The sequence below is a fragment of the Callorhinus ursinus genome, unplaced genomic scaffold, assembly GCF_003265705.2.
Source record: "Callorhinus ursinus isolate GAN/ISIS: 27379988/994484 unplaced genomic scaffold, GSC_fseal_2.0 scaffold4, whole genome shotgun sequence".
In the NCBI taxonomy this organism is placed as follows: Eukaryota; Metazoa; Chordata; class Mammalia; order Carnivora; family Otariidae; genus Callorhinus; species Callorhinus ursinus.
This window is the reverse complement of record NW_027397066.1, coordinates 31397768-31418326: the sequence shown is the minus strand read 5'-3', so window position 1 is coordinate 31418326 and position 20559 is coordinate 31397768. Positions and strand designations below refer to the sequence as shown.

Here is a 20559-nt window from a genome sequence, read left to right as displayed (position 1 = left end):
GGTTCTGGAACCAGAAAGACTCAGTTCACATCTAGCTTCCTGAGTAGCTTTGGGCAGGTCACTTAACTTCCCTGAACCTCTTCTTTGTCTGTTAAACGGGAATGAGAAGACCAGCCCCAATTAGCAGGAGAGCTCAGTGGTATCATTTATGTCACACATGCACACCCAGCGTCGGTTCTCAAGGAAGGTGACTAACTCTCCTCTTTTCTTTTTGAGTTTATTGTCCTTTGGAAAGCCTCATGTCCAGGTCTGGACAGAGCAGACAGAAGTGAACAGAATTTGGATACCTCCCCCAGAACACAGGGGTTGAGGCATTTGGCTTCATTCATTGGTTCATTCATTCACATGTGTGTGGCACCTGTCATGGGCCAGGCTCTGGGAATCTGGTGGCCAATCAGAAAAATGAAGTCACCGCTCTCATGGAGCTCACATCTTAGAAGAGGTCGAAGTAGATAATGAATGAGAAAACAAGAAATCGACTACCTAATTCCAAGCAGCAATAGATGCCATGACGATGTGATTGAGAAGGAGAGGGGGGGGGGGGGGGGGGGGACAGCCGTCAGGTGGACCTTGTTGAGCCAGTGACACATGCTGCTTTCCAAATAGCAGAAATGTTCCTCTCTGGCCCTCCTAGCTCCACACTTACCCAGAGAAGCTCTTGTCGCCAACGCTTTAACAAGTCACATTTTTTTCTCTTTCCTTAGCCACCTGCCACTCTTGGTATAGATCCAAGTAAGTCTTCTAAATTCCTGCTCAGTCGTGTGTTCTTCCTTCCTCCTTCTGTGCATGTCTGCATTCCATAAGTGACCTTGGGTGGCCACACCCACCTTTTTAGACACCCTCCTTTTTTTCCTCACTGGCACTGTTTTTGGTTTCAGACATAGCGGAAGTTCTGTCTTTAAAGGCTCTCACCTTGTCATGCCATCTTCCCTTAAAGAACCTTGCATCATGCTCATCTTTGAAATCCGCTCCTCTGTCGCCTCTAGTATTTGACTGTCCCCCAAGCCCCCACCTTGGCTCTCAAGAACTCCAGGGTAAATGAGAAGATCACCTTACTTGTCCCAGCTCATGTCAACTTCAGCCTTCTTTGTGGCCAGAAGAGAGCTTGCATAAGCAGTTTCCCTCCCTCCTGGTGGATGAACTGGTCGGGAACACATGCCAATAATTGACTAGAAGTTTCCTCTGCCTTTAGCAAAATCAATTTCCAGCAGCTATCTTGAGTAGACGGGTGATTCTGAAAAATGTATTGGCCATACAAGTGAACCGAGTGGCTTGGCAAAAATACGGATTCTGATTCAGTATGTCCAATGCCAGCCCCAAGACTCTGCAGTTCAAACACACTCCCAGGTGCTGCTGGTGCTGCTGATTGGCAGAGCACACTTTGAAAGATGGTTTCCACCTGCCATCATGACCACCACGTACCCTGAGGCTGGATTTGTAATCGGTGTGAAGAAATCATCTCTACCTCTAGGCATGTCTCCCTAGAAAGCAGTCTGGGGCGTGTGTCCACGCAGTGCTTCTTCTCTCTGATGTTCGGCCTCGGTCCAAGGCCTCACTCCCCAGTGTCCTCCCTTCAACATATCGTTCTCTACGGTCCTGTTGATTTTCCCAGTTTGCTGTCAAGAAAAGGGGTACATCTTACTAGGGCAGGGAAGAACAAGACAAAAGATCTGCCTGCATGGTTCAGAGAACATAAAATGACATCTGAACCTGAAAGGGGGAAAATGTACACCAAAAACCCCAAAACCACATTCAAGGGGAAAGCATTCATTTATATAACCAGAAGAACAGCAGTGAGAAAGTATCCAGTAATCTTTAAGGATGTAAAAAAAAAAAAAAAAAGACAAGAAAAAAGATTGTGTAAAATACTCAATCATTCATTCATTCATCCAACTCAGTTAATACTTGAGCATCTATTAGAGCCTGTGCCTAAGCCAGGCTCTTCCGGGTGCTGGGTATATGTGCTGAAAATGACAGAATCCACCCCTTTCCTCATGGAGCTGACATGCTGGGGGCGGGGGGAAGGCTCTAAGCAAGGCAGCAAAGAAATACATAATTACAAATAGTGATGGACTACAAAGGAAACAAGGTGTAGTGATAAAGAACGGAGTGTCAGGGACCCGCTGTGCAGAAAGTGGTTAGAGGCCCCTCTCAGGAGATGGTGTTCAAGCTGAGAATCCAAAGATGAGAAGCAGCAGGACCTGTGAAGAGTCAGATCGGAGGTGGAGGGAAGACAGCTCACTTCAAGAAGAAGCAACAGTATCTGCAAAGGCCCTGAGGCAGGAAAGAACCCAGTGGGTCTGAGGAACTGAAATGCATCAGCCTGACCGGAGCCCAGCACAGTGGGTGTGGACGGGGGCAACACAGGAAGTTGGAAGGGTGATGTATAGTCTCGGACATTTACACCCGTGGGCTAACCGTGGCTATTAAGCAAAATGAACTTGAAAGCTTAGCGCAAGGGGGTTAATCTATAATTTGGTGGGGTGGGATTTGTTTAAACAAATATTTCCAGCGTGTCTACTTGCTCCAGGATTGGTATATAGAAATAGATGGTAGATTAAACAGAAGAAAAGAATCTGATCGAAAGGAAATGGGCAAGACCCTCAGTCATTGTTGAGAAAGCTGTTGATTTACTTGGATAGATGGGAACCCAAGGGAGGAATGTGGTAGAGTGTGTTGCGGGGGGTGGCAGACATCAATGTAGCCCTGCATTAGGCCAGCCTTGGATCTCGGAAGCAAGAAGAGGCTAAACATACTGCACATGCATGTGTGTGTGTGTGTGTGTGTGTGTGTGTGTGTGTGTGTGTGTGTGAGAGAGAGAGAGAGAGAGAGAGATTAGAAATATATATCAATGATATTAAAGAAAACTTTGAAAGAGCAAACCCTCCATAACCTCACCAAGCTCACCTAACCTCTTCCATTTTGACCACATCTTTCTAGCACCTGTTCACACGTGTAAGTGGCCCACTTGCTGCAACCGTCACATGGTGCCACGTCATTGTCCTGAATTGTCATTGCAGCACACACTGCGACACAAATGCAGCACCTCCCAGACTCCGTGTTTCCATGGTCTCCACAATTATATTTTAGGGGATACCCCACATTTGTTTTAAGAAAAAATAATTGTCTTCTCCTTTGGTGGTCGTGAGGCCAAGTTTTGGAGCCAGACGGGCCTGGAGTCAAACCCTCAGTTTGACCCTTACCATCTGGACAACCTGGGTGAAACTCGCCTCTTGGAATGACAGTCTCTTTGCCCATAAAGATGGAACGGTGACCCTTCCCTCCCAGACAGCTGTGAGAATTACAATATTGGATAGAAGCTAAACATGGAGATGGGTCCATGGTGATAAATGGAAGCTCTTGTATTAATAGTACCATTTTTAGTATTCCCTTTCAGCAGTTTGAAACAGGATCTAGCACAGTGCAAGGAACTCTGAGGAGTGTAAGTTTCACCCCAGTTTCACAGCAACAGACAAGACCATTGTCCCCTTCGGGGTGTAGCAGAAGGTCTTCTCTGCAGATCAGGCCAAAACAGCGCCCAGGCACTCACACCACACAATTCTGTTACCCAGCCCATCTCTGCACCTGGGTTCCCTCCCAAACAGGATTTACCTTACCTAATCCCACTGCGCTCTCTTGGGGTCCACATATCACTATCTTTCGTAAAACCACATTCATATTTTAGGGACACCAAAGCATTCATCAGTCCCCGGAAGCAAAAACATTTACCAAAGCTTGCCGGGCCAGACTGAGAGTCAATGCAGCTCAAAAAAGCAGATCCTTTACAGACGGAAAGCTCTGCCCCTGCCCCCCACCCACCCTGTGGTGTTCCCTGCTTAATTCTGTTTTCTTCCTAAAGGCCATTGAGGCAGATCAGTGGCCTTCAGCCGAGTATAAGGGTAAACGCTCTTCACAAAGTGTCCCAAGGTATTTGATACCGAACATAAGGACAGCAAGTTCTGTGTGTATAAAATAGGATGACATGTATTACTTCTGCAGGAAGGAAGAAATGACTCTGCATAACTCTCTTCAGCAAATCAAGTATCAACACGCATTCATTTGACCACTTTTTATTGAACACCTATTATGTGTTAGATGCTAAAAAGGATACAAATACTAATCGGGCATAAAAGTCACTTTTGGATGCTGACGGCCTAGGAAGAGAGCCAACATAGGCATAACCCACATATGTGGGGATGTGTGTGTGTACACACGTGTGTGCATGTGTGTAAACACATAAGTACAAAGAATAAGCAATAATGCCAGATGAGAGGCTCAGAGAAAATACAGTGGTTGTTCAGGTGGGGACCCACTCATTCCGGTTGAGGCCTGCCCTGACCACCCTATTTAAGATCATGATTGCTGCCAACTCCCATTTCTCTTTCCCAGGGCACTTATCACTTATTTATTTATTGTTTTTTATCTGCCACCCCCACTAGAATGTAATTTCTCTCCATAAGGGCAGAGATTTTTTTTTATTAAAATTCTTTTTTTTTAATTTTATTTATTTGAGAGAGGGAATTAAAGAGAGAGAGCACACGAGAGGGAAGAGGGTCAGAGGGAGAAGCAGACTCCCCGCTGAGCAGGGAGCCCGATGTGGGACTCGTTCCCGGGGACTCCAGGATCATGACCTGAGCCAAGGCAGTCGCTTAACCAACTGAGCCACCCAGGCGCCCCAAGGGCAGAGATTTTTGTGTTTCGATGTGTCCCAAGTACCTAGAATGGAGCCTGGCACATAGTAGGCACTCGATAAATTTCCCTGAAAGCCAGGTGAGCAGGACAGGTGAGGCGAGAGACGACCATCCCTCCATCCCCCCATTTAATAAGCATCTGTTGAGTATCCTCTCGATGCCAAGCATTAGCTCAGGCCCTGGAGATGCAAAGAGAAGAAACTTTCTGCCCCCTCCAAGGGCTGGCAACCTGGACAGAGGACAAGGGCCTCCTGCTGAGAGAAACAGTGTGAGCAGAGGCCGCAGCACAGCTACAAGGCCATTTCAAGAGAAGGCGCAACATGGGTGTGGAGGGGGACATCTGGGAATAGAGCCGAAGACTCACCGTGGGCACTGAGCCCCGAGAGCACAGAGCCCCTGGCTGAGCCGTCCATCTGACAGCTGACCCCTTACATGGCTCCGAGATAGAGGCTTCCTTCTTAACCAGCTCCCTCAGTGACAGACATAACACTCCGTCACAGCCAAATAAATCAGACTTAATCCGAGAGGTGGGAAGTCAGCCAGCAGTAATGCACAGAGCTCTCTTCCTTGCAGCCCATAGATTTTCCTGCTTCACGCTTTGCCTGTTTTCAAGCCACAGAGGAACAGGGTCACACTGCAGACACGTACAGAATGAACTCGGGCTGCTTCCAATGTTGCACAGATTTTTCCCAGCCAAGACGGGAGAAGGCTGGGTGGGGTGAGCACACCTGCCTTGCCCTTTGATTGCCAGGCCACCTTGAGAGGAAGAAAGACTGCTTCTTCAAGCAGTGCATTCCTGGAAACACCAGCTTGGGGCTACAGCTCCAAGGCACCCACAGGACTCCCCTTGTTCAGGCCTGTGTATAGCCAGCAGTCAGGATCACTCGCAGGGCCTTGCTGAGTGCCGAGCTCGGCGCCAGGCACTGGAAAAAGTCATAAACGTGGTAGAGGAGTCAGGAAGAGCTCGTATCTGACCCCCAGGAGGGAGAGAGGAGACACTATAAAAATAAATGCTTATAGGCATCCGTAGATTGGATCGCTGTTCTGAGCTTTGGGGGGAAAAAATAGCATATAAAAATAATTCCGTTATAAACTGACTCTTTCCTATATATAGCCAATACAAATAATCATCCACTTCCCCAGCTCATCTGTTTTGTGAGTTCCTGTTTTTACATGTTGGTTAAAAACTCACCCACAAGCAGAAGTTCGAGGGGCACCACAAAGGAATGTCCAGCCATCAAGGTCACCTGGAGGTCCCTGCAGGGGAGTGGAGGTGGGGGAGGGGCTAGGACAAGAACTGGATGATTCATCCACAGGGAAAAATCCGGCCACTTGGGCAAAATCAAAAGCATGCAATCCAGGTTGCTGCCACGGCTGGGCTTCGAGACTGGAGGATTCTGCAAGGGAGTGGACCCCCAAAGCACTCTGCAAACGCTCCTACCCCTCACCCTTTGCACCTGCACTGGAGTTTTTTAACAGCCTCACTATAAAATGCCCGGGGTCCACAGTAGGGAGAAACCACCTACATGATGTGGGTATAAAAGCATATGAAGAAGACCAATCTCTCCGGGGAATTAGATGGTCCCAGGTGTGACCTGTGGCTGCCCAGGGTGCCTTTCCCTGGGAGCACAGGTGTGAGCACTAAAACCCAGTTTCTCTTCCCTTTAGCAGCTCAGCCAAGGAAATGAGCCCCCTGTCCCTGTCCGACATCCACGCTGATAAAGTTCCGGCTGCTGGGAATGAGTGGTGGGACGGGGTAGAGGGGGGCTCAGACAGATGTGAGGGGCTCACTTCCCAACTTGCTAAGAGAATTCCATGCTGGGTCTTGTCAGGAAACGCTACCTGGCGCTAAGCCTTGTAACTCTACCCGAGAAGTCTCCATTTCTTTTTGTTTCCTCCCTCTGTCCAAGGGAGCAATTTAAGTCACTCTGATTCCCCACCAACAGCCTATTGGATGACAACAGACCAGAAAAGAGAAGACATTCCAGAAATAGAAAAACACTGTGAAAAATACCTGCTTCGAGCTTCCTTAAAGCCTTAAGAAATAGGACCACTCCCTGGGAATGGGATTGTTCAGAATGTAAGGGGATCGGCAATAGCAGTGGAATGTATTTTTGGTGGTCTCGTATTTTTGGTGGCTTCTGGCTGTCCGGACAGGGAGGTGGATTCTGTCATCCGCTCAGGAGGCAGGCACTGAGTGTCTGCGCCATGCTCGGCACTGACAGGAGCTAACAGCGGATATCTCGCAAACACTTACAGGCCAGGTCCTGAGTTCATCCTTACTCAGGATATATTATCTAATTTAATCCTCCCGAACACCTATGAGCATCTTGCCGTTATGACTCCCAATTTAAGATCAAGCAAATGAATGCGCCGAGAGGTTAAGTAATTTCCCCCCAAGACCACAGAGCTGAGTCACAGAAAGCCGGAATTGTACCTAGTTTAGGTAATCAGCTTGAACAGCTCTATTTTTTGGCCTCTACGAGAGATGTCCAAAAAAAAGATTGTGCAACCTGCCCTGAAAATCTGTTCCAGGCTTTGCCCTCAGAAAGTCCCTTAAAGGGAATTTGAATTTCTCTACTTCGGTCCCAGTGCATTTCCTCTTGCTCAGCTCCAAGGGGAGCTGGAGAATTGGGCATCGTGGCTTCTGAGAAGGGGAAGGGGAAGGGGTGGGGTGGGTCCTAGAGCAGGCACTGAGGGGATGGGTGCATTCATCAGCCCTGGAACTGAAAGCCCTCCAGTGGAGCTCGCCTGCAGCTCTGGGAGCCGACTTCCAGCCCGGCCAAAGCCCACGCTCCTCCCACCCTCAGAGAGCAAAGCTTCCTTTGCCTGCCGAGAAGTCAGACTTCTGCCTCTGATGGAACATGTCTGGCACGCTATCAAGCATACGGTGCTCATGGAAAAGAGCAAAGAGGGCTTTTGTCTTCATTCTGAGAAGAGGCCCTTCGATACCTGTGTTTCCTGGGCCTTGGAACCCCTACACACGTGGGGACCCAGCCCTAGTCATCCCAGGTCCTCACAGGTTAACAGCGGGACAGTCAGCAACCCTGGAGCACAGACCAACCAACCCCGAACCAGAGCATGCTTGTTCCAACACCATTGGTTGTGTTTCCAGCACCATCCCCCTGGTTCTGTGGGGCTGGGATAGAGCCCCAGAATCGCATTTCTGACAAGTTCCCAGGGGATTCTGGGGGTCTAGGGACCCCACCGTGTGTCTCCAGAGATTGCTCTGTAGAATTCTGGGGGCTGTGTTAGCACCAGCGGATCCATTCCTGTAAATCACAGCTGACACCACAATCCCAGCACAACGTGATATTTAATAGCCCAGAAGCACAAGCGTGTGAGAGCAGCTGAAGAAAGGGGGACAGGTGGAGCCCAAGCGGAATGACACTTAAGAATAAACCTGTCAGGAATGGGCGACTGAGGAAAGTGGAAGCTGAAAGAACTTGCAGAAAGGCTTGTTCATAGGCAGGCTTTCTGTCTCATTCCTAACTGTCCGGGAGTTGGTCTGGGCAAAGTCAGCCCTGCCCTGCCCAGCCCAGACCTGCCTGAGGTGTTCTCTCCTTCCTCGGGACAGTAAATTCACCTCCCAAACACAGATGTCTGCATTTGCCTTCTCTTCCCTTGGGAAAGCTGCGGACATCTGTCTGCCCTGCCGGACCAGTTCATGAACACAGCCCTCATCAAGGTCCCTGCTGCATCTCAGGTTTCAGTACAAACAGCCAAAAGGAAGGGATCCTGCCCCACATGTGCAATCACTTACACTTCTAGAGAGCTTGGGGGTCTAGATCTAGAATATAGGGTAGGGACCTGACCAAGTCCACTGAGGGACTCAACCTTCTCTTCTTGGATCAGAGGGGACGGCGCCCCTGTTGTTCTTCCTGAATGGGAACCCCTTCTCCTTCCTCCTTGGCCTCACGGGGAGCCCCCTAACTTTCCTTTGACTCTCATCTCAGGCTTCCTGGCTTTGGGAGGTGAACCCTCAGCACCCCGGGGAGCGTGATCATTCCTTCCTCTGCTCGCACACCGTACCATGTCCCCAGTTCCATCTTGTTCACACATCTGAGGGACAGGAAAGAGATGATTAGCCTCTAAGGATTCCCAGCCCATCTCCCCCTTCCTCACCAGCTAAAAAGGTGCTTTCCCACTTCATTGCTACCATTCTATCACTCTCTAGGATTCAAGATTGCCAGAATTTTTCTTTTCTGTGATACAGAATCAAAGGCTGGGAGAGAAAAATGAAGAGACGGAAGGAAAGAAGGTTTTGAAGAGATGAGAGGCATGTAGAGTAGGGCCAGAAACAGGTTGTCCCCAGGATAGAAAAGGGAACCTGGCACGGATCAGGGCAGCTTTCTGGGGGATTTTGAAGAGGGTCAGGGGAGGTCCAGGCTGTGAGGACAGAGAAGGGAAAAGGTTGGATTAAGGGTAGCTCCGGACTGGCAATGTGGCTTCCATTTACAGAGTCTGAACATACAAGTAAAGGACTGAAATTACTCGGAAGCAACTTTTGGTCACCGGGACCCTCTTTCTTGGACACCTCTCTGGGACGGCCCAGCACAGACTACCCTGGACCACCCTCCCACCTGGTTCCATCCTTCGCTTCTCTGATCTTCCATTCTGCTGTTCCCCCGGTGTGTGTGGCCCAGAGCCTTCGCAGGAGAGATGCTCAGAAGTTAGCTGTTCCCCTCCCTTCTTCCCTTGTGTTGACCCTGAGCGGCCCATCAGGCCGAAATGAGGGCAGAATGGAGGATGGGCTGACAGGACAAGTTGGCAGAGCCAGGCAAATAAAACGTCCCACCAAGTCAGCCTGGACCAAGTATCAGCGGCACAGTGCTGACCTTGGCTGGGAGCCCACCACTTACCAGCCCCCTCCGGGCCTCTGGGGTATGGCTAATTAAAGACATGGTTACTCATTTCATTCCCAAGTCGCTATTTAAGGAAGTAGAATCATGCCATTCCTACAAGGCCTCTGACCCTACACTAGAGGCAAACAATACCAGGGCTTGTCCAAGGGGCCGTAGGCACAGAGCTGTTCAAAGAGCCTGGGAGGAGGGAGCTGACGGCAGGCCTTACAGCTGGCCCAGCTGCTGCCCTGCGCTCCCTCCACATTCTCCTCTCCCCCTCCCACCAACACGCCGGGATCTGGGGGCAACCCCTCCCTGAGCCCCCTGCCCGGGCAACTCCTCTGTCTTCTGGACACACTCAGAGTCACACAGCTGACTCAGAAAATAAAACCACTAGCAATCTCCTTTTGGATTTTGAAGTAGCAGTGACTTGGAGCATTTGGGATTCTTCAGCTGTTTTTGAAGGAGGGAAAAAAAAAAACCAAACCAACACTGCTTTTCATCCACCGACTCTTACTGAGATCTCTTCTAGGTCAGGCCCAGGGCAAAGCACATGGAAAAGAAGTGAATAGAAGTCATTCCTGCCCTCAGAGGGTATCGAGTCTTACGGATGAAACAGATGCATAAACAAATAAGTGGAATAAGTACAAAAGTCAGAGTTACAGACTCTGCAGAGTACAGAGAATGTGGTGTGAACCTCTAAGGTGTGGGGGTGTGGGGGGGAGGTGTGCCGGGGGCAGGAGAACTGAGGTGGGTTTTGAGGCAAAAGGAGGAGTTCATCAGGTACCCTAGTAAGGGAAGAGCATCCCCAGCAGGGGAAAGCATATTAAAAATCATTTAAATCATAGAAAACCAGGCTAAACCCACTTGTTTTAATGGGTCTCAAACTTTTCTAACAAATAATTCATCACAGCGATAATCGGTGGTGGGCTAATCTGAAGCATCCATGCTTCAGAAAAAAAGAAACATGAGATTTTTTTTTATCAATTTTTTTATCAAAATATAATTGGCCTATAATGTTAGTTTAAGGTAGTGTGAAATTTCTCAGATATGTATTTTCATTTTGTAAAATTGTGCAAATCGTGCATTATAGTTTGTAACAGTCTCATGTTTGGACATTAAAATAATGTTTTCAATTTCTAGTCAGTACAATTATCTGACTTTCCAAACATACCTTGCCAAATAAAATCTGTCCATCATGGAGGAAGAAGCTTCCTGTTGACCCCTTGGGGAGAGAAAGGCAATTTTTACCCAGTCTGAAAACTAGAAAGCCTTTAAAAGATGGTCAGAGACCAGAGCTTTGTCTCTGAATATAAGAATGGCTTTGCACCTTCACATTTAGGCCCGTTGACTGAGTTTAATAACCACAGTGACAGTGTCTTCCAGAAACTCTTCTTCAAGTAAGTCTGTCTTAGTTCCTTGAACCCTCGCTGTCTGCCATGCTGGTTGATTTGAGGAAAATTCCAGCGGAGGGCAGGCCACTGGAAACCAATCAACAATGGCAGAGTGAAAAGAGTGGTCTCTCTCCCACAAAACCAGCAACGAGAGCAATTCCAAGCTGAGTTTGCAATGAGCGTCAATTAGGTGCAAGCCACCATCTGAGGTTTTACCTCACGTGAAAGGTAATGATTCCCTAATCCCTATGCCAGGTTACCACTCCAGGCCAGTGAAGGCAGAAACTCTGGGAGTGGCGGCCAGGCGTTAGAATTTATTAAACCTCTAGGGTGATTCCAATGTGCAGCCAGTTTGCAAATCAGTGGGCCGGATCACCATGGTTCTCAACCTTGGCTGCATATTAGAACCCCCCAGGGAGTTTTTTATACATATGGTGGGGGAGCCCGGCCGTCAGCCCAGTAGCTCAGAATCAGAATCTCTGGGGCTCAGGTGTGGGCACTGCGGCCCTTAGACCTGGGAAGGGAGCAGGTATGCCCCAACTCTGCATTCCGGGGAGACTTCCTGGCAGTTTTCCAAGTCCTCTGTGGGTGCCTGGACCCACAGCAGCCATCAGGGTCATCCCCTGGGACCAGGAGGCAGATGCACCAGAAGCAAGCAGGTGAAGGGATGTCCCTACCTCTGGTTTCAGCCAGCAACAGGGAGGTGCCTCGGCTAGAGCCGGAGGTTGGACCGAGCCGCCCCCCCCCCACACACACACCAGAATTCATGCAGGGAAGTCCTAACCCCCAGTACTTCAAAATGTGGCCTTATTTGGAAATAAGGGCATTGCAGATGTCATTAGCTGAGATGAGGTCATACCAGAGGAGGGTGGGCCCCTAATGCAGTATGACTGGTGCGCTATAAAAAGGGGAAATTTGGACACAGTCCCACACACAGGGAGAGGGCCGCGTGAACTTGAAGGCAGAGATCGGGGTGATGCATCTACAAGCCAGGGAATGCCAAGCATCACCAGCAAACCAACAGAAGCCGGGGTAGAAGCCTGGAACACATCCTTCCCTCAGCACCCATAGCAGGAGCCGACCCTACTGACACTTTGATCTTAGACTTGCAGCCTCCAAAACTGTGAGAAAATATGTGCCTGTTGCTTACACCCCCCCGTCTGGGGTACTTTGTTACTGGAGCCCTAGCAAACCACTACAGGGAGGGGAGATTCCTCCAGAAAAAGCAAACAGAAGTTCAACACGCAAATGTTCTAAATGGATTTAAAAACAAAAACCCAGAGGTTTCTAGGTAGTGAAATCATTGGAAAGTATTTGGAAATGCAGAGAAATCATTTTGTTTTGTTTTTCGTTTTGTTGAAAGCACTTCACACTGCGGCAGGAAGCATCATAAACCTCAATGAACATTCCTGATCTGCTGATGGCTAGTGAGAAAGTAACTGGTTGTGTGTCCATTCCTACACTTTCTCTCCCTAGCTCATCCCAGCCGGTTGGGAGCAGGACAGGTAATTGCATTAAGTTATGGGGCAACTCAGATGCTCTCCTTTTTAGCATCAAAGGAGCCTTTCTCTTTAATCAATCAAAAACCTGAGGTCTCCCTGGCAAGGAGAAAAGTCTTAGAAGTTGGCCAGGAGCTGGATTCAAAGGGACAGTTTCTGGATACAAAAGAAAGCTTCAGGTGGGCCTTCATCAGGCTCCCAGCAGAGGACCCCATGGGGTGGCCCACGGGGTCCTGGACAACAGAGGCTTGTACGCCCCCCAGCAGACACTGAGTGAGAGGGCGGGAGAGGACTCTGTCCCTCACACCTCACCACAGGCCCTATGTTCATGGTTGTTCCATTGAATTCTCCTACCTAACCCTTTCTTGGGCACAGAGATTGTTCTTCCTTACCTGATTCCTATGCGGGGACCGGGATAAACAGAGCTCACAGACTGGGGGTGCAGAGAGAGGGCAGGAAGCGAGCATCTCAGCAAAGCACTCGTGAGTTTTCAGGGCCACGCAAGCCAGATAAAAAGATGATAAATGGATATTTAATTAAGGTCAGTGAATGGAGAATGGGTGTTGAACTTAGCAGTGAATTTTGCTTTTTGAAGATATAAATAGAATCTCAGAGTCCTTTGACTCTTTTGACCTATGAAGATGGTTTTCTAATGGAAGAGTGTGAGACTCACCTTCCTATGTAAGACCTAAGCAGATCTCGGGAGCTTTAGATAAGCCTCTTAAAAAAAAAAAAAATTAATGCAAAAGAAAGACATTCATATCTTCCATCCTGACATTCTTTTCAGGTCCCCTCCTGCCCTAGGACTTTTCAGTGGGTAGATTTGGAGGAAAAGAAAATTCGAACATGAAATTACTCAATTTCAAGTCAACTTCATTTCCTAGCTCTCTGGTGGGTTATCTGCCAAAGCAACCACTTGTCCTTAGTGCCCTAGAAATGCCCTTGTTCACAAGGTCACAAACAGCTGGTTACCATTCTCAGCTAAGCCCTTGTTCCTGCATGGATCCCTGCTGTGGCGAGGAAGTTGAGCCTTGTATAAGGAGTTTCCATTCTCAAGTCCCAGATTTGAATCCCAGGTCCTTCCCTGGTGCAGGTGATCTGACTCTCTAAGAATGGAGAGGAAATGAACGATGGGAGTGTCTTCATATCCTCCTTGTGAGCATCTGATGGAAGAATAATAAATAAAGCTCTGTTGTGCTGATCAGGGGAATAATAAAGAAAGCTCCTGATGCACCGTCACAGGTGCTCAGGGAAAGGGCCTCCACCTCAGCTCCCGTCCTCCCGTCCGGGGCACACACAAGAAAGGAGAGGCGTTGGGTCCGGTGTTCTCTCCTGGAGGTGGCTCAGAGGCCAGGCTCCTGTGCCCTGCCTTCTACAGAAGAAGCCAGTGCTGAGAGAAGACTGGCCTTTTCCATCTCAGGGAATCAAGTAAAGGCGAATCAGTGCGCTGGACCTGAATTCCAATCAGGAAGCCTGTGCTGAGCACACAGCACACATAGACCCTATGCCAGGGACAGAGGATGAAGCAGTGGGTAAGCCTTGGCCCTTGCCTCCCAGCCTCCATACATCTCAGCGTGCGAATGCAAAACGTCTTTCAACACATCGACTTCCCTAAGAAATTGTAGTGATTTTATATTTTATTATACTACTGGGGCTTATTTTTATTTTAACAAAAAGGTTTACGTGCAAAAGAAATACATTATTTTTTCCTCTCTTAATCCGTAAATTCACTCATGTTTAGGACTGAATTCATTTCTAATAATATGCACAGGAAGTGACTGTTTTTTCAAGGTTGCTAAATAAATAAAGCCAACCACATTTTCACTGAAATATCTGACAAGACAGTTTTGAAGTCCTGGAGAAGAACTCATTCTCTAATTGTCTAATTAAAACCCATTTAGTGTAATAAACTAGAATCTCCCAGGGCCTCCTCTATTAGAGAAAACTTTATTAATCTGAGATGAGTTACAATATTAATTTAGAGGAAATAAACTGCATTTGGGGGGAGAAAAGCAAACATGCTGTAAGTGGGAACTCTCATTTATCCACACTGGCTCCCCATCTGACCACACATCGTTTGACAGATATCTGTCTTCCCCAGTTGGGAACTGAAAACCAAGTTCCCTCCATGACCACTGGTGGTATTTTTCCTTTGGGAAGACAGATTTGTTCTTCTGCTCTTTCTTGCAGCTAGGTCAAACTGAGCTTGATGTTCTGACACCCCCTCTCTTGTCCAACAACTTCCCATTGAAAAGTGAGACCATTCTGGTCAGCAAGGTTTGTCCGTGGCCTCAAAGGGAGCTCAGTGCCGAATGGAGAATGGCAATGTCTGATTGTCCTCCCAAGTGAGAGGATACAGCACGAAATTCTCTCTCCAGGAACTCCTGGACATGTGGCTGACGCAGAGTGGATCACAATCGAATATGGGGCCCTGAGTAAGAACGTGCTCTCAGAAGGTCACGTATATGTGTTATGTATGCATGGGTCTGCAAACTACAGCCATGAATACATCTCTATATCGTCAAAAGAGAAGTCTGAATTGAGGCCAACAGATTTCCCTAGAGCCTAGAGGCTTCTAAGGAATGTGTCTTAATTAGTAGATCAAAGTAGTTTGTATTTAACATGTCAAATAGATGATAGATACATAGATAGATCAATCGATCGATGGATGATTGATTGATTTAGAAGTCAATAGAACTGTTTAGACCAATAACCTGCAGAAGGATCAGGTACTAGGTTTCCCTCAACCTACATTTCCTCCTCTGTAAAATGGGCTCGATTACCTCTCCAGGTGGTATTAAGACATAAACGAAACAGTGCGTGTAAAGTGCTTAATGAAGCAACTGACATAAAGTAAGCCTCAATAAACAGAAACCATTACCACTATTATTCTTATTGAAGAACAGTAAATTTAGGGGCACCTCTGTGAGTTCAGGAATTCGGAACGGTAAGGAGACAGACTGGGTTAATGGGAAGGTGACGACGGACCAACGCACCTGTAACAGATACTTTCCACAACAATGCACGGCTTAAGTGGGGCCAGTCACCTGGTGGTCAGATGTTCCCCCGGTCACCAAGGATGAGATGGTTTTGCCCGGGAACCCAGCTTGGTTTCCTGGTTCAAAAATCACACCTGTGAAATTCGATCCAGGTGGGAAATTCTTCTGGTTGACTCTGCTAAAGCCATGGTTCATTATCAAGTTATTTCTCTGGGTCACTCTGAGGTCATCTCTTAATTCATAACAGCCCGGGGAGGGGGCAAACTCTAGCTTCTCAGCCTCTGCCGGGAAGCCCATTGTAGCACTTCTCGTCTGCTGAGCACTTCCTGGGTGCCGGGTGCCAGCCAAATAGCCTTCTGCACAGCCACTTACTTAAGCCTCTGATGACCCCCCAGGGGAGCAGCTACAAGGATCCCCACATCAAGATGAAGAATCTCAGGCTTGCTAAGTCCAGTTATTTGACCAAGATCACAGCTAATGGGGCCAGCACTGCAGGTGAGTGCCAGAGCCCTTCCCATCAGCCTCCGCTTCACCTAAACCATTAATCCGCCTTTTCTCTCCCATGTCATGTGTGTTTCTACTGCATACAAGAACAAAAGATGGTTTAAAATTCTCATTTTTCTCACCTGCTGAAGAGCTGGACGGCCTATTGTTCCTAAGCAAGCTATACCTGGCGCTGGGTTCTCTAGATGATCCCTCCAATCCTCTTCATGTGCCATCTCTGCTTGCCCTCATCCCTGCTCAGGATTCTTTCTGGCCTTTCAGAAAACAACTGGCAACAATTTAGCAACTAGTTTAAATCTCTTCAGTTGGGTAAGAATCCCCTTCACGGAAGGCGGTGGGGGGGTGGGTGGGGGCGGGCCTGGTTGGAGCAAAGCAAGAGTGCCACCTGGTGGGACATTTGGGTCACTGCCAACAATGTTCCCCAGGCAAAGGTGGGCGGGCAAGGTGGGCTGAAGCTACATCAAGGGTGGAAAGGTGTCCACACTGCCAGGGACCATTCCTAGACAACTACAAGAACTAACTCAGCACGGTCCAGGCACTAACTTCATGAAGTTCAAGTCTTACTCAAATGCAAGTTTGGACTTTAAAGGCATGCCTTTGTGCTCCAAAGCCCAGTTGGATTAGGGTGAGGTAAGAGGCAGGTCATCCATGCAGGGGCAAAACAGCATCTCATCTTTATTTGAAATTTTGAAATTATTTTCACCGTGGATTTTTGGCATTGATTTTGACTTTTTAGGATTGCATTAAAATATTAGTTATCTCAATTACTGAGTTTGGAGAAACCCTCTCTTACATTTTGACACACCACAAACACCTCTTGCTTCACCCTAGTATCGGCTCTGCTGAAGTCCTCCAAAGGATTCTGTTTCCTTTCAAAGCTCTGTCTGTACAGGAGCTACACACAGCTCCTGAGGTTTCCTGGCACACCTGCCTTTGCTCTGTCCCATCTGAGAATGGTCTTGTCGTCACCACACTCCTTCCTACCCGACTCACCCACTCAAGTCAAGAGAAAGTACCTCAACCGGGTACACACTTCGGTGTAACTGCCCAATAACCTGACCAAACACACGTGCCGATCACTAGCCTCATCACAGATTACGGCTCTGGAGCCGGCAGCTCCCTTGCCTCTGTTTCTGCCACGTCCCAGAGCACCGGGCCGCGAGTCTGAGCCAAGAGCGCGTCTCCCCACCGCGTGCCCTCACCTAACGTTGGCCGGCCCCAGCTGAGGGTCTGCCTTGGGACTTCACTTTCTCAACAATGTCCAAGCTGAATGCCCACATCAGGCCGTATCACCATCAAACTCTGTGTCTACGCTGGGTCATGCCAGGCCCCTGGTCCACACCTGAGGCTAGGTGGGAAGTTCTTTACCTGGAACAAATGAGTGGGTTGGGAGAGGGGCTGGTTCTGGAAACTCCTGAATTTTCATGCAAAATGATGTCCATTTTCTGGGGGAGATGGCGTATCACTTTCTTTCCACTCTCCAAGGAGCCCTTGATCCCATAGAGAGTAAAAATCGCAACAGTCTTTATAAAGTCTTCAAGCTTTATCAAGGGTCTGTGTGAGAAAGAGCAACAAGAAATCTCCTCCCATGCCTGGCCCAGGAAAACAAGTATCAGTGGCCTGATGTGGGCCATCCTGATGAAGGTCCATACATTTTTCAAAATTCAGAGGAAGGAAAAATTCTTCTCTCTCACTAAACTGGAATCTCAGCTGGATCCTGAAAACTGGAGAGTCCCTGCTGCCTTCTTTGTCTCTCTCTCTGTGCTAAAGATCTCTTTCGGCCTTGCTATTGTTCTCGGGCAAACTTCTTTTGCAAAATGGAGCCTTGCCTCCGGAATATCCTTCCACTCTTTTGGCCTTCTTGACTCACCCTTCCAGATCAGCTTTCTCCACATTTCCCAGCAGGGCTGGGCACCTCACACACTCCCATTGTCACGCAGATGACTTTTCTAGACTGATTTGCATATTTCTCCTGCACTCCAGAGGGTGAGCCCAGGAAGGCAGGAGCCCAATCATATTCATTTCCTATCCCGGGCACCTAGCACAGAGTCCATGTGTGTGTGTTGGGGGCGAGGGGGGGGGCGCGGTTTGATGGATGCATAAATAAATAGACCCATGAATGAACAACCAGCCCCCCCCCACACACATACCTCCATGCCTTCATTTCCTCCATGAGGAGAGCAAGGCTCTGGGGGACATTAGCATGCCATGAGACAGAGCCACACGGGGTGGGGGGGGGGGGGCGGAGCCACACCCACACCAGCTGCAGGCCTCCGGGCAGCTGTGTGCTGATGTCACGCAGTCAGCACCCCACACCACACTGCGGTGGCCACCATGGCATACCAGCTTGCCTCGCCTTCTGTTTGCTGCTCCTGGGTTCAGAGCACACAGTAGGGAGACACTGACCGAGGGGACAAGTCAGGGGCAAGAAAGCGGGTCACTGGCAGATGCCACCTGCCCTCCCTTGGCAGGGTACGGGAACCCCGAATCTTCTCTGGGATGCTCTGTCATGACCATAGTGAGGACCAAAATGAGACACCGTTGGGCTCTTTCAGACTGACCTCAACAGCAGAGAAAGAGCTGAATTTCATGCCCAGAAACGCATTGTCCGTGAACCCAAACAGCCAGTTTGACTTGGCTTCCTCCCCCCGGAATTAGATTCATGAGAAGTCTGATAAAATCTCGGGCCGGCTGCTCGTCCCGAACACATTGCAGAAGCTGGAAAGAGCCGGGAGGACGGGCTCCCCAGCTGGTTTTGTTCCTGCTAGGAAGGGCGGGGAGAAGCCTCGGAGGAAATTCGTAGGCCCCCACACAGCTGTGGTCGTTACTGAATCATTAGATTTGCCACAAACAAGATAAAAATTTCAAACGACAAAGAGGACTTTTCCGTGGTCTGCCGAATGGGGTTTCTCATCATGTTTTGGTTCCTTCTGGTGGCAGCGGCTGGCCGGCAGGGTTTCCTCACACACGCACTGCCTTTGCCAGAAAGCCGCAGGACCCCCCCGCGGCCTCTCCCACCGCTGCTCCCGCTCCCCTGAATGGGGCAAAGGGTTTCTTTTTTAAAGTAGGTAAATCCGGAAAAGACTCAGGGTTTTGAGTCATTGTTTCGTGAGTAACAGCCTGACCTTCTCTTGTCCGCTTCTCAGAAGTACAGGTTTCTTCTGTGAGGAACACAAAAGCCCACGCAGGAAAAGAGAAGAATATCCCAAATTCATGGCTGGGAAAAGGGAAGTCACTCTGCTGTTTGTCCTCAATGTGCACCCCATTCAAATTCTCCACCTGTTCCAGATGTCTGCTGGAAATCCGCCCCTTGTCCCTGATCCTGCGGTTTGCTATGGTGTGTCTGTCTTATCTGTCACCCTAGACCTCAGACCTCTTTCGTACCTACTAAGTGTGTAATAAATATTATCGGCTGATAGAAAACCTAGCGCCAAATTAAAGTCGAGAGGATTTTTATAAAAACGAGTCATTTAGAAAGTGTCACTAGAGCCAGGACCTTTATACCATGTTTCATCCTCACTGCGATCCTGTAGGGGTGGGTTTCTTTCCATTTTACAGATGAGAAAACTGAGGCTCAGAAGGATTCTGGGAGTACAAACTGCTTCTCAGTGGTGGTGGGTAGAATTCCAGGACGGTCTCACTTGCAAGGCTGTGCTTATCACCTCTTTGGACTTCCCAGGGTTTCAGTGGATGACTGGGAGAGCTGTCAGTAGCCAAGACCTAAGGGATCAGGACACTGTGTAAAACACGTCCGGGCTCAGAGCAGAGAAAGGTTCACTAGCGTGCTGAAGTCTTTCATGCTTTTCCTGGCAGAGCGGCACCGACCGCCCAGGAAGCCCTCATTCCCCAAATCCCGCCCCTGCCCCCTACCATGGCCAGCTCTCCACTCCCATCCGTCCTAGGTGGGTATCAGGCCAAAAATGTCCTTTGTCTGCTCCCCTAACTAGCCCTGAGCTGGGAGTGTGGCACAGTATGGTGGTTCTGAGGATGTGTGTGACTGCTGACACTCGCCCCAGTCGTGCTCATAGCTGATATCCTTGAATCAATCCCAATACTCTTTGCTAGAGAAGATAGACCAGACCTCAGAACCCTTCCAGTACAGCATTCCAGGCAGACACCAGCAATCCATCAGCATTGTCCTGAGATTAAGCCTGTCGTTATTGGCATAGCAAGTGATCAGTGGAATTTAATTTCCATTCCCTTCTCTCTTTCCTGCCTGCCTTCCGCAGTGTTTCTGGGATGGGTAGAGGGGTGGATGGGTAGATGGATGGGTGGATGAATGGAAGGACGGATGGATGGACAGATGGATGGGTGGGTGGATATGATGGATGGATGGATGATGGATGGATGGATGGACAGATGGGTAGAAGGATGGATGGATGGATGGATGGATGGATGGATGGATGGATGGATAGATGGATGGATGGATGGATGGATGAAGGGAAATTGGTTTCTCACCTTACAGAGGAGCCCTGGTTGGCACCACTCCTAATTCTGCTGATTTCACTCAGTGCTGATGCTTCTTTGACAAAACATGCTCTTAGCATGTGGCGTTTGTTATAGGAACTGATGAGATTCCTGGGTCATCCTGAGGCCACGGAGGATCCTCAGCGTCAGCACTTTGTTTC

The 20559-nt window shown here is 48.8% G+C and overlaps 2 long non-coding RNA genes across 2 annotated transcripts; one reads left to right on the top strand and one right to left on the bottom strand.

Moving 5' to 3' along the window:
• Positions 1 to 200: 200 nt before the first annotated feature.
• LOC141372587 (uncharacterized) lies at positions 201 to 16239 on the bottom strand. Its single transcript, XR_012377878.1, has 2 exons — positions 16054 to 16239; positions 201 to 1616 (listed from the first exon to the last, which is right to left on the bottom strand). It is a non-coding gene; the product is annotated as an uncharacterized lncRNA (long non-coding RNA).
• LOC141372586 (uncharacterized) lies at positions 15787 to 19230 on the top strand. Its single transcript, XR_012377877.1, has 3 exons — positions 15787 to 15922; positions 16063 to 16240; positions 19078 to 19230. It is a non-coding gene; the product is annotated as an uncharacterized lncRNA (long non-coding RNA).
• The last annotated feature ends 1329 nt before the right edge of the window (positions 19231 to 20559 follow it).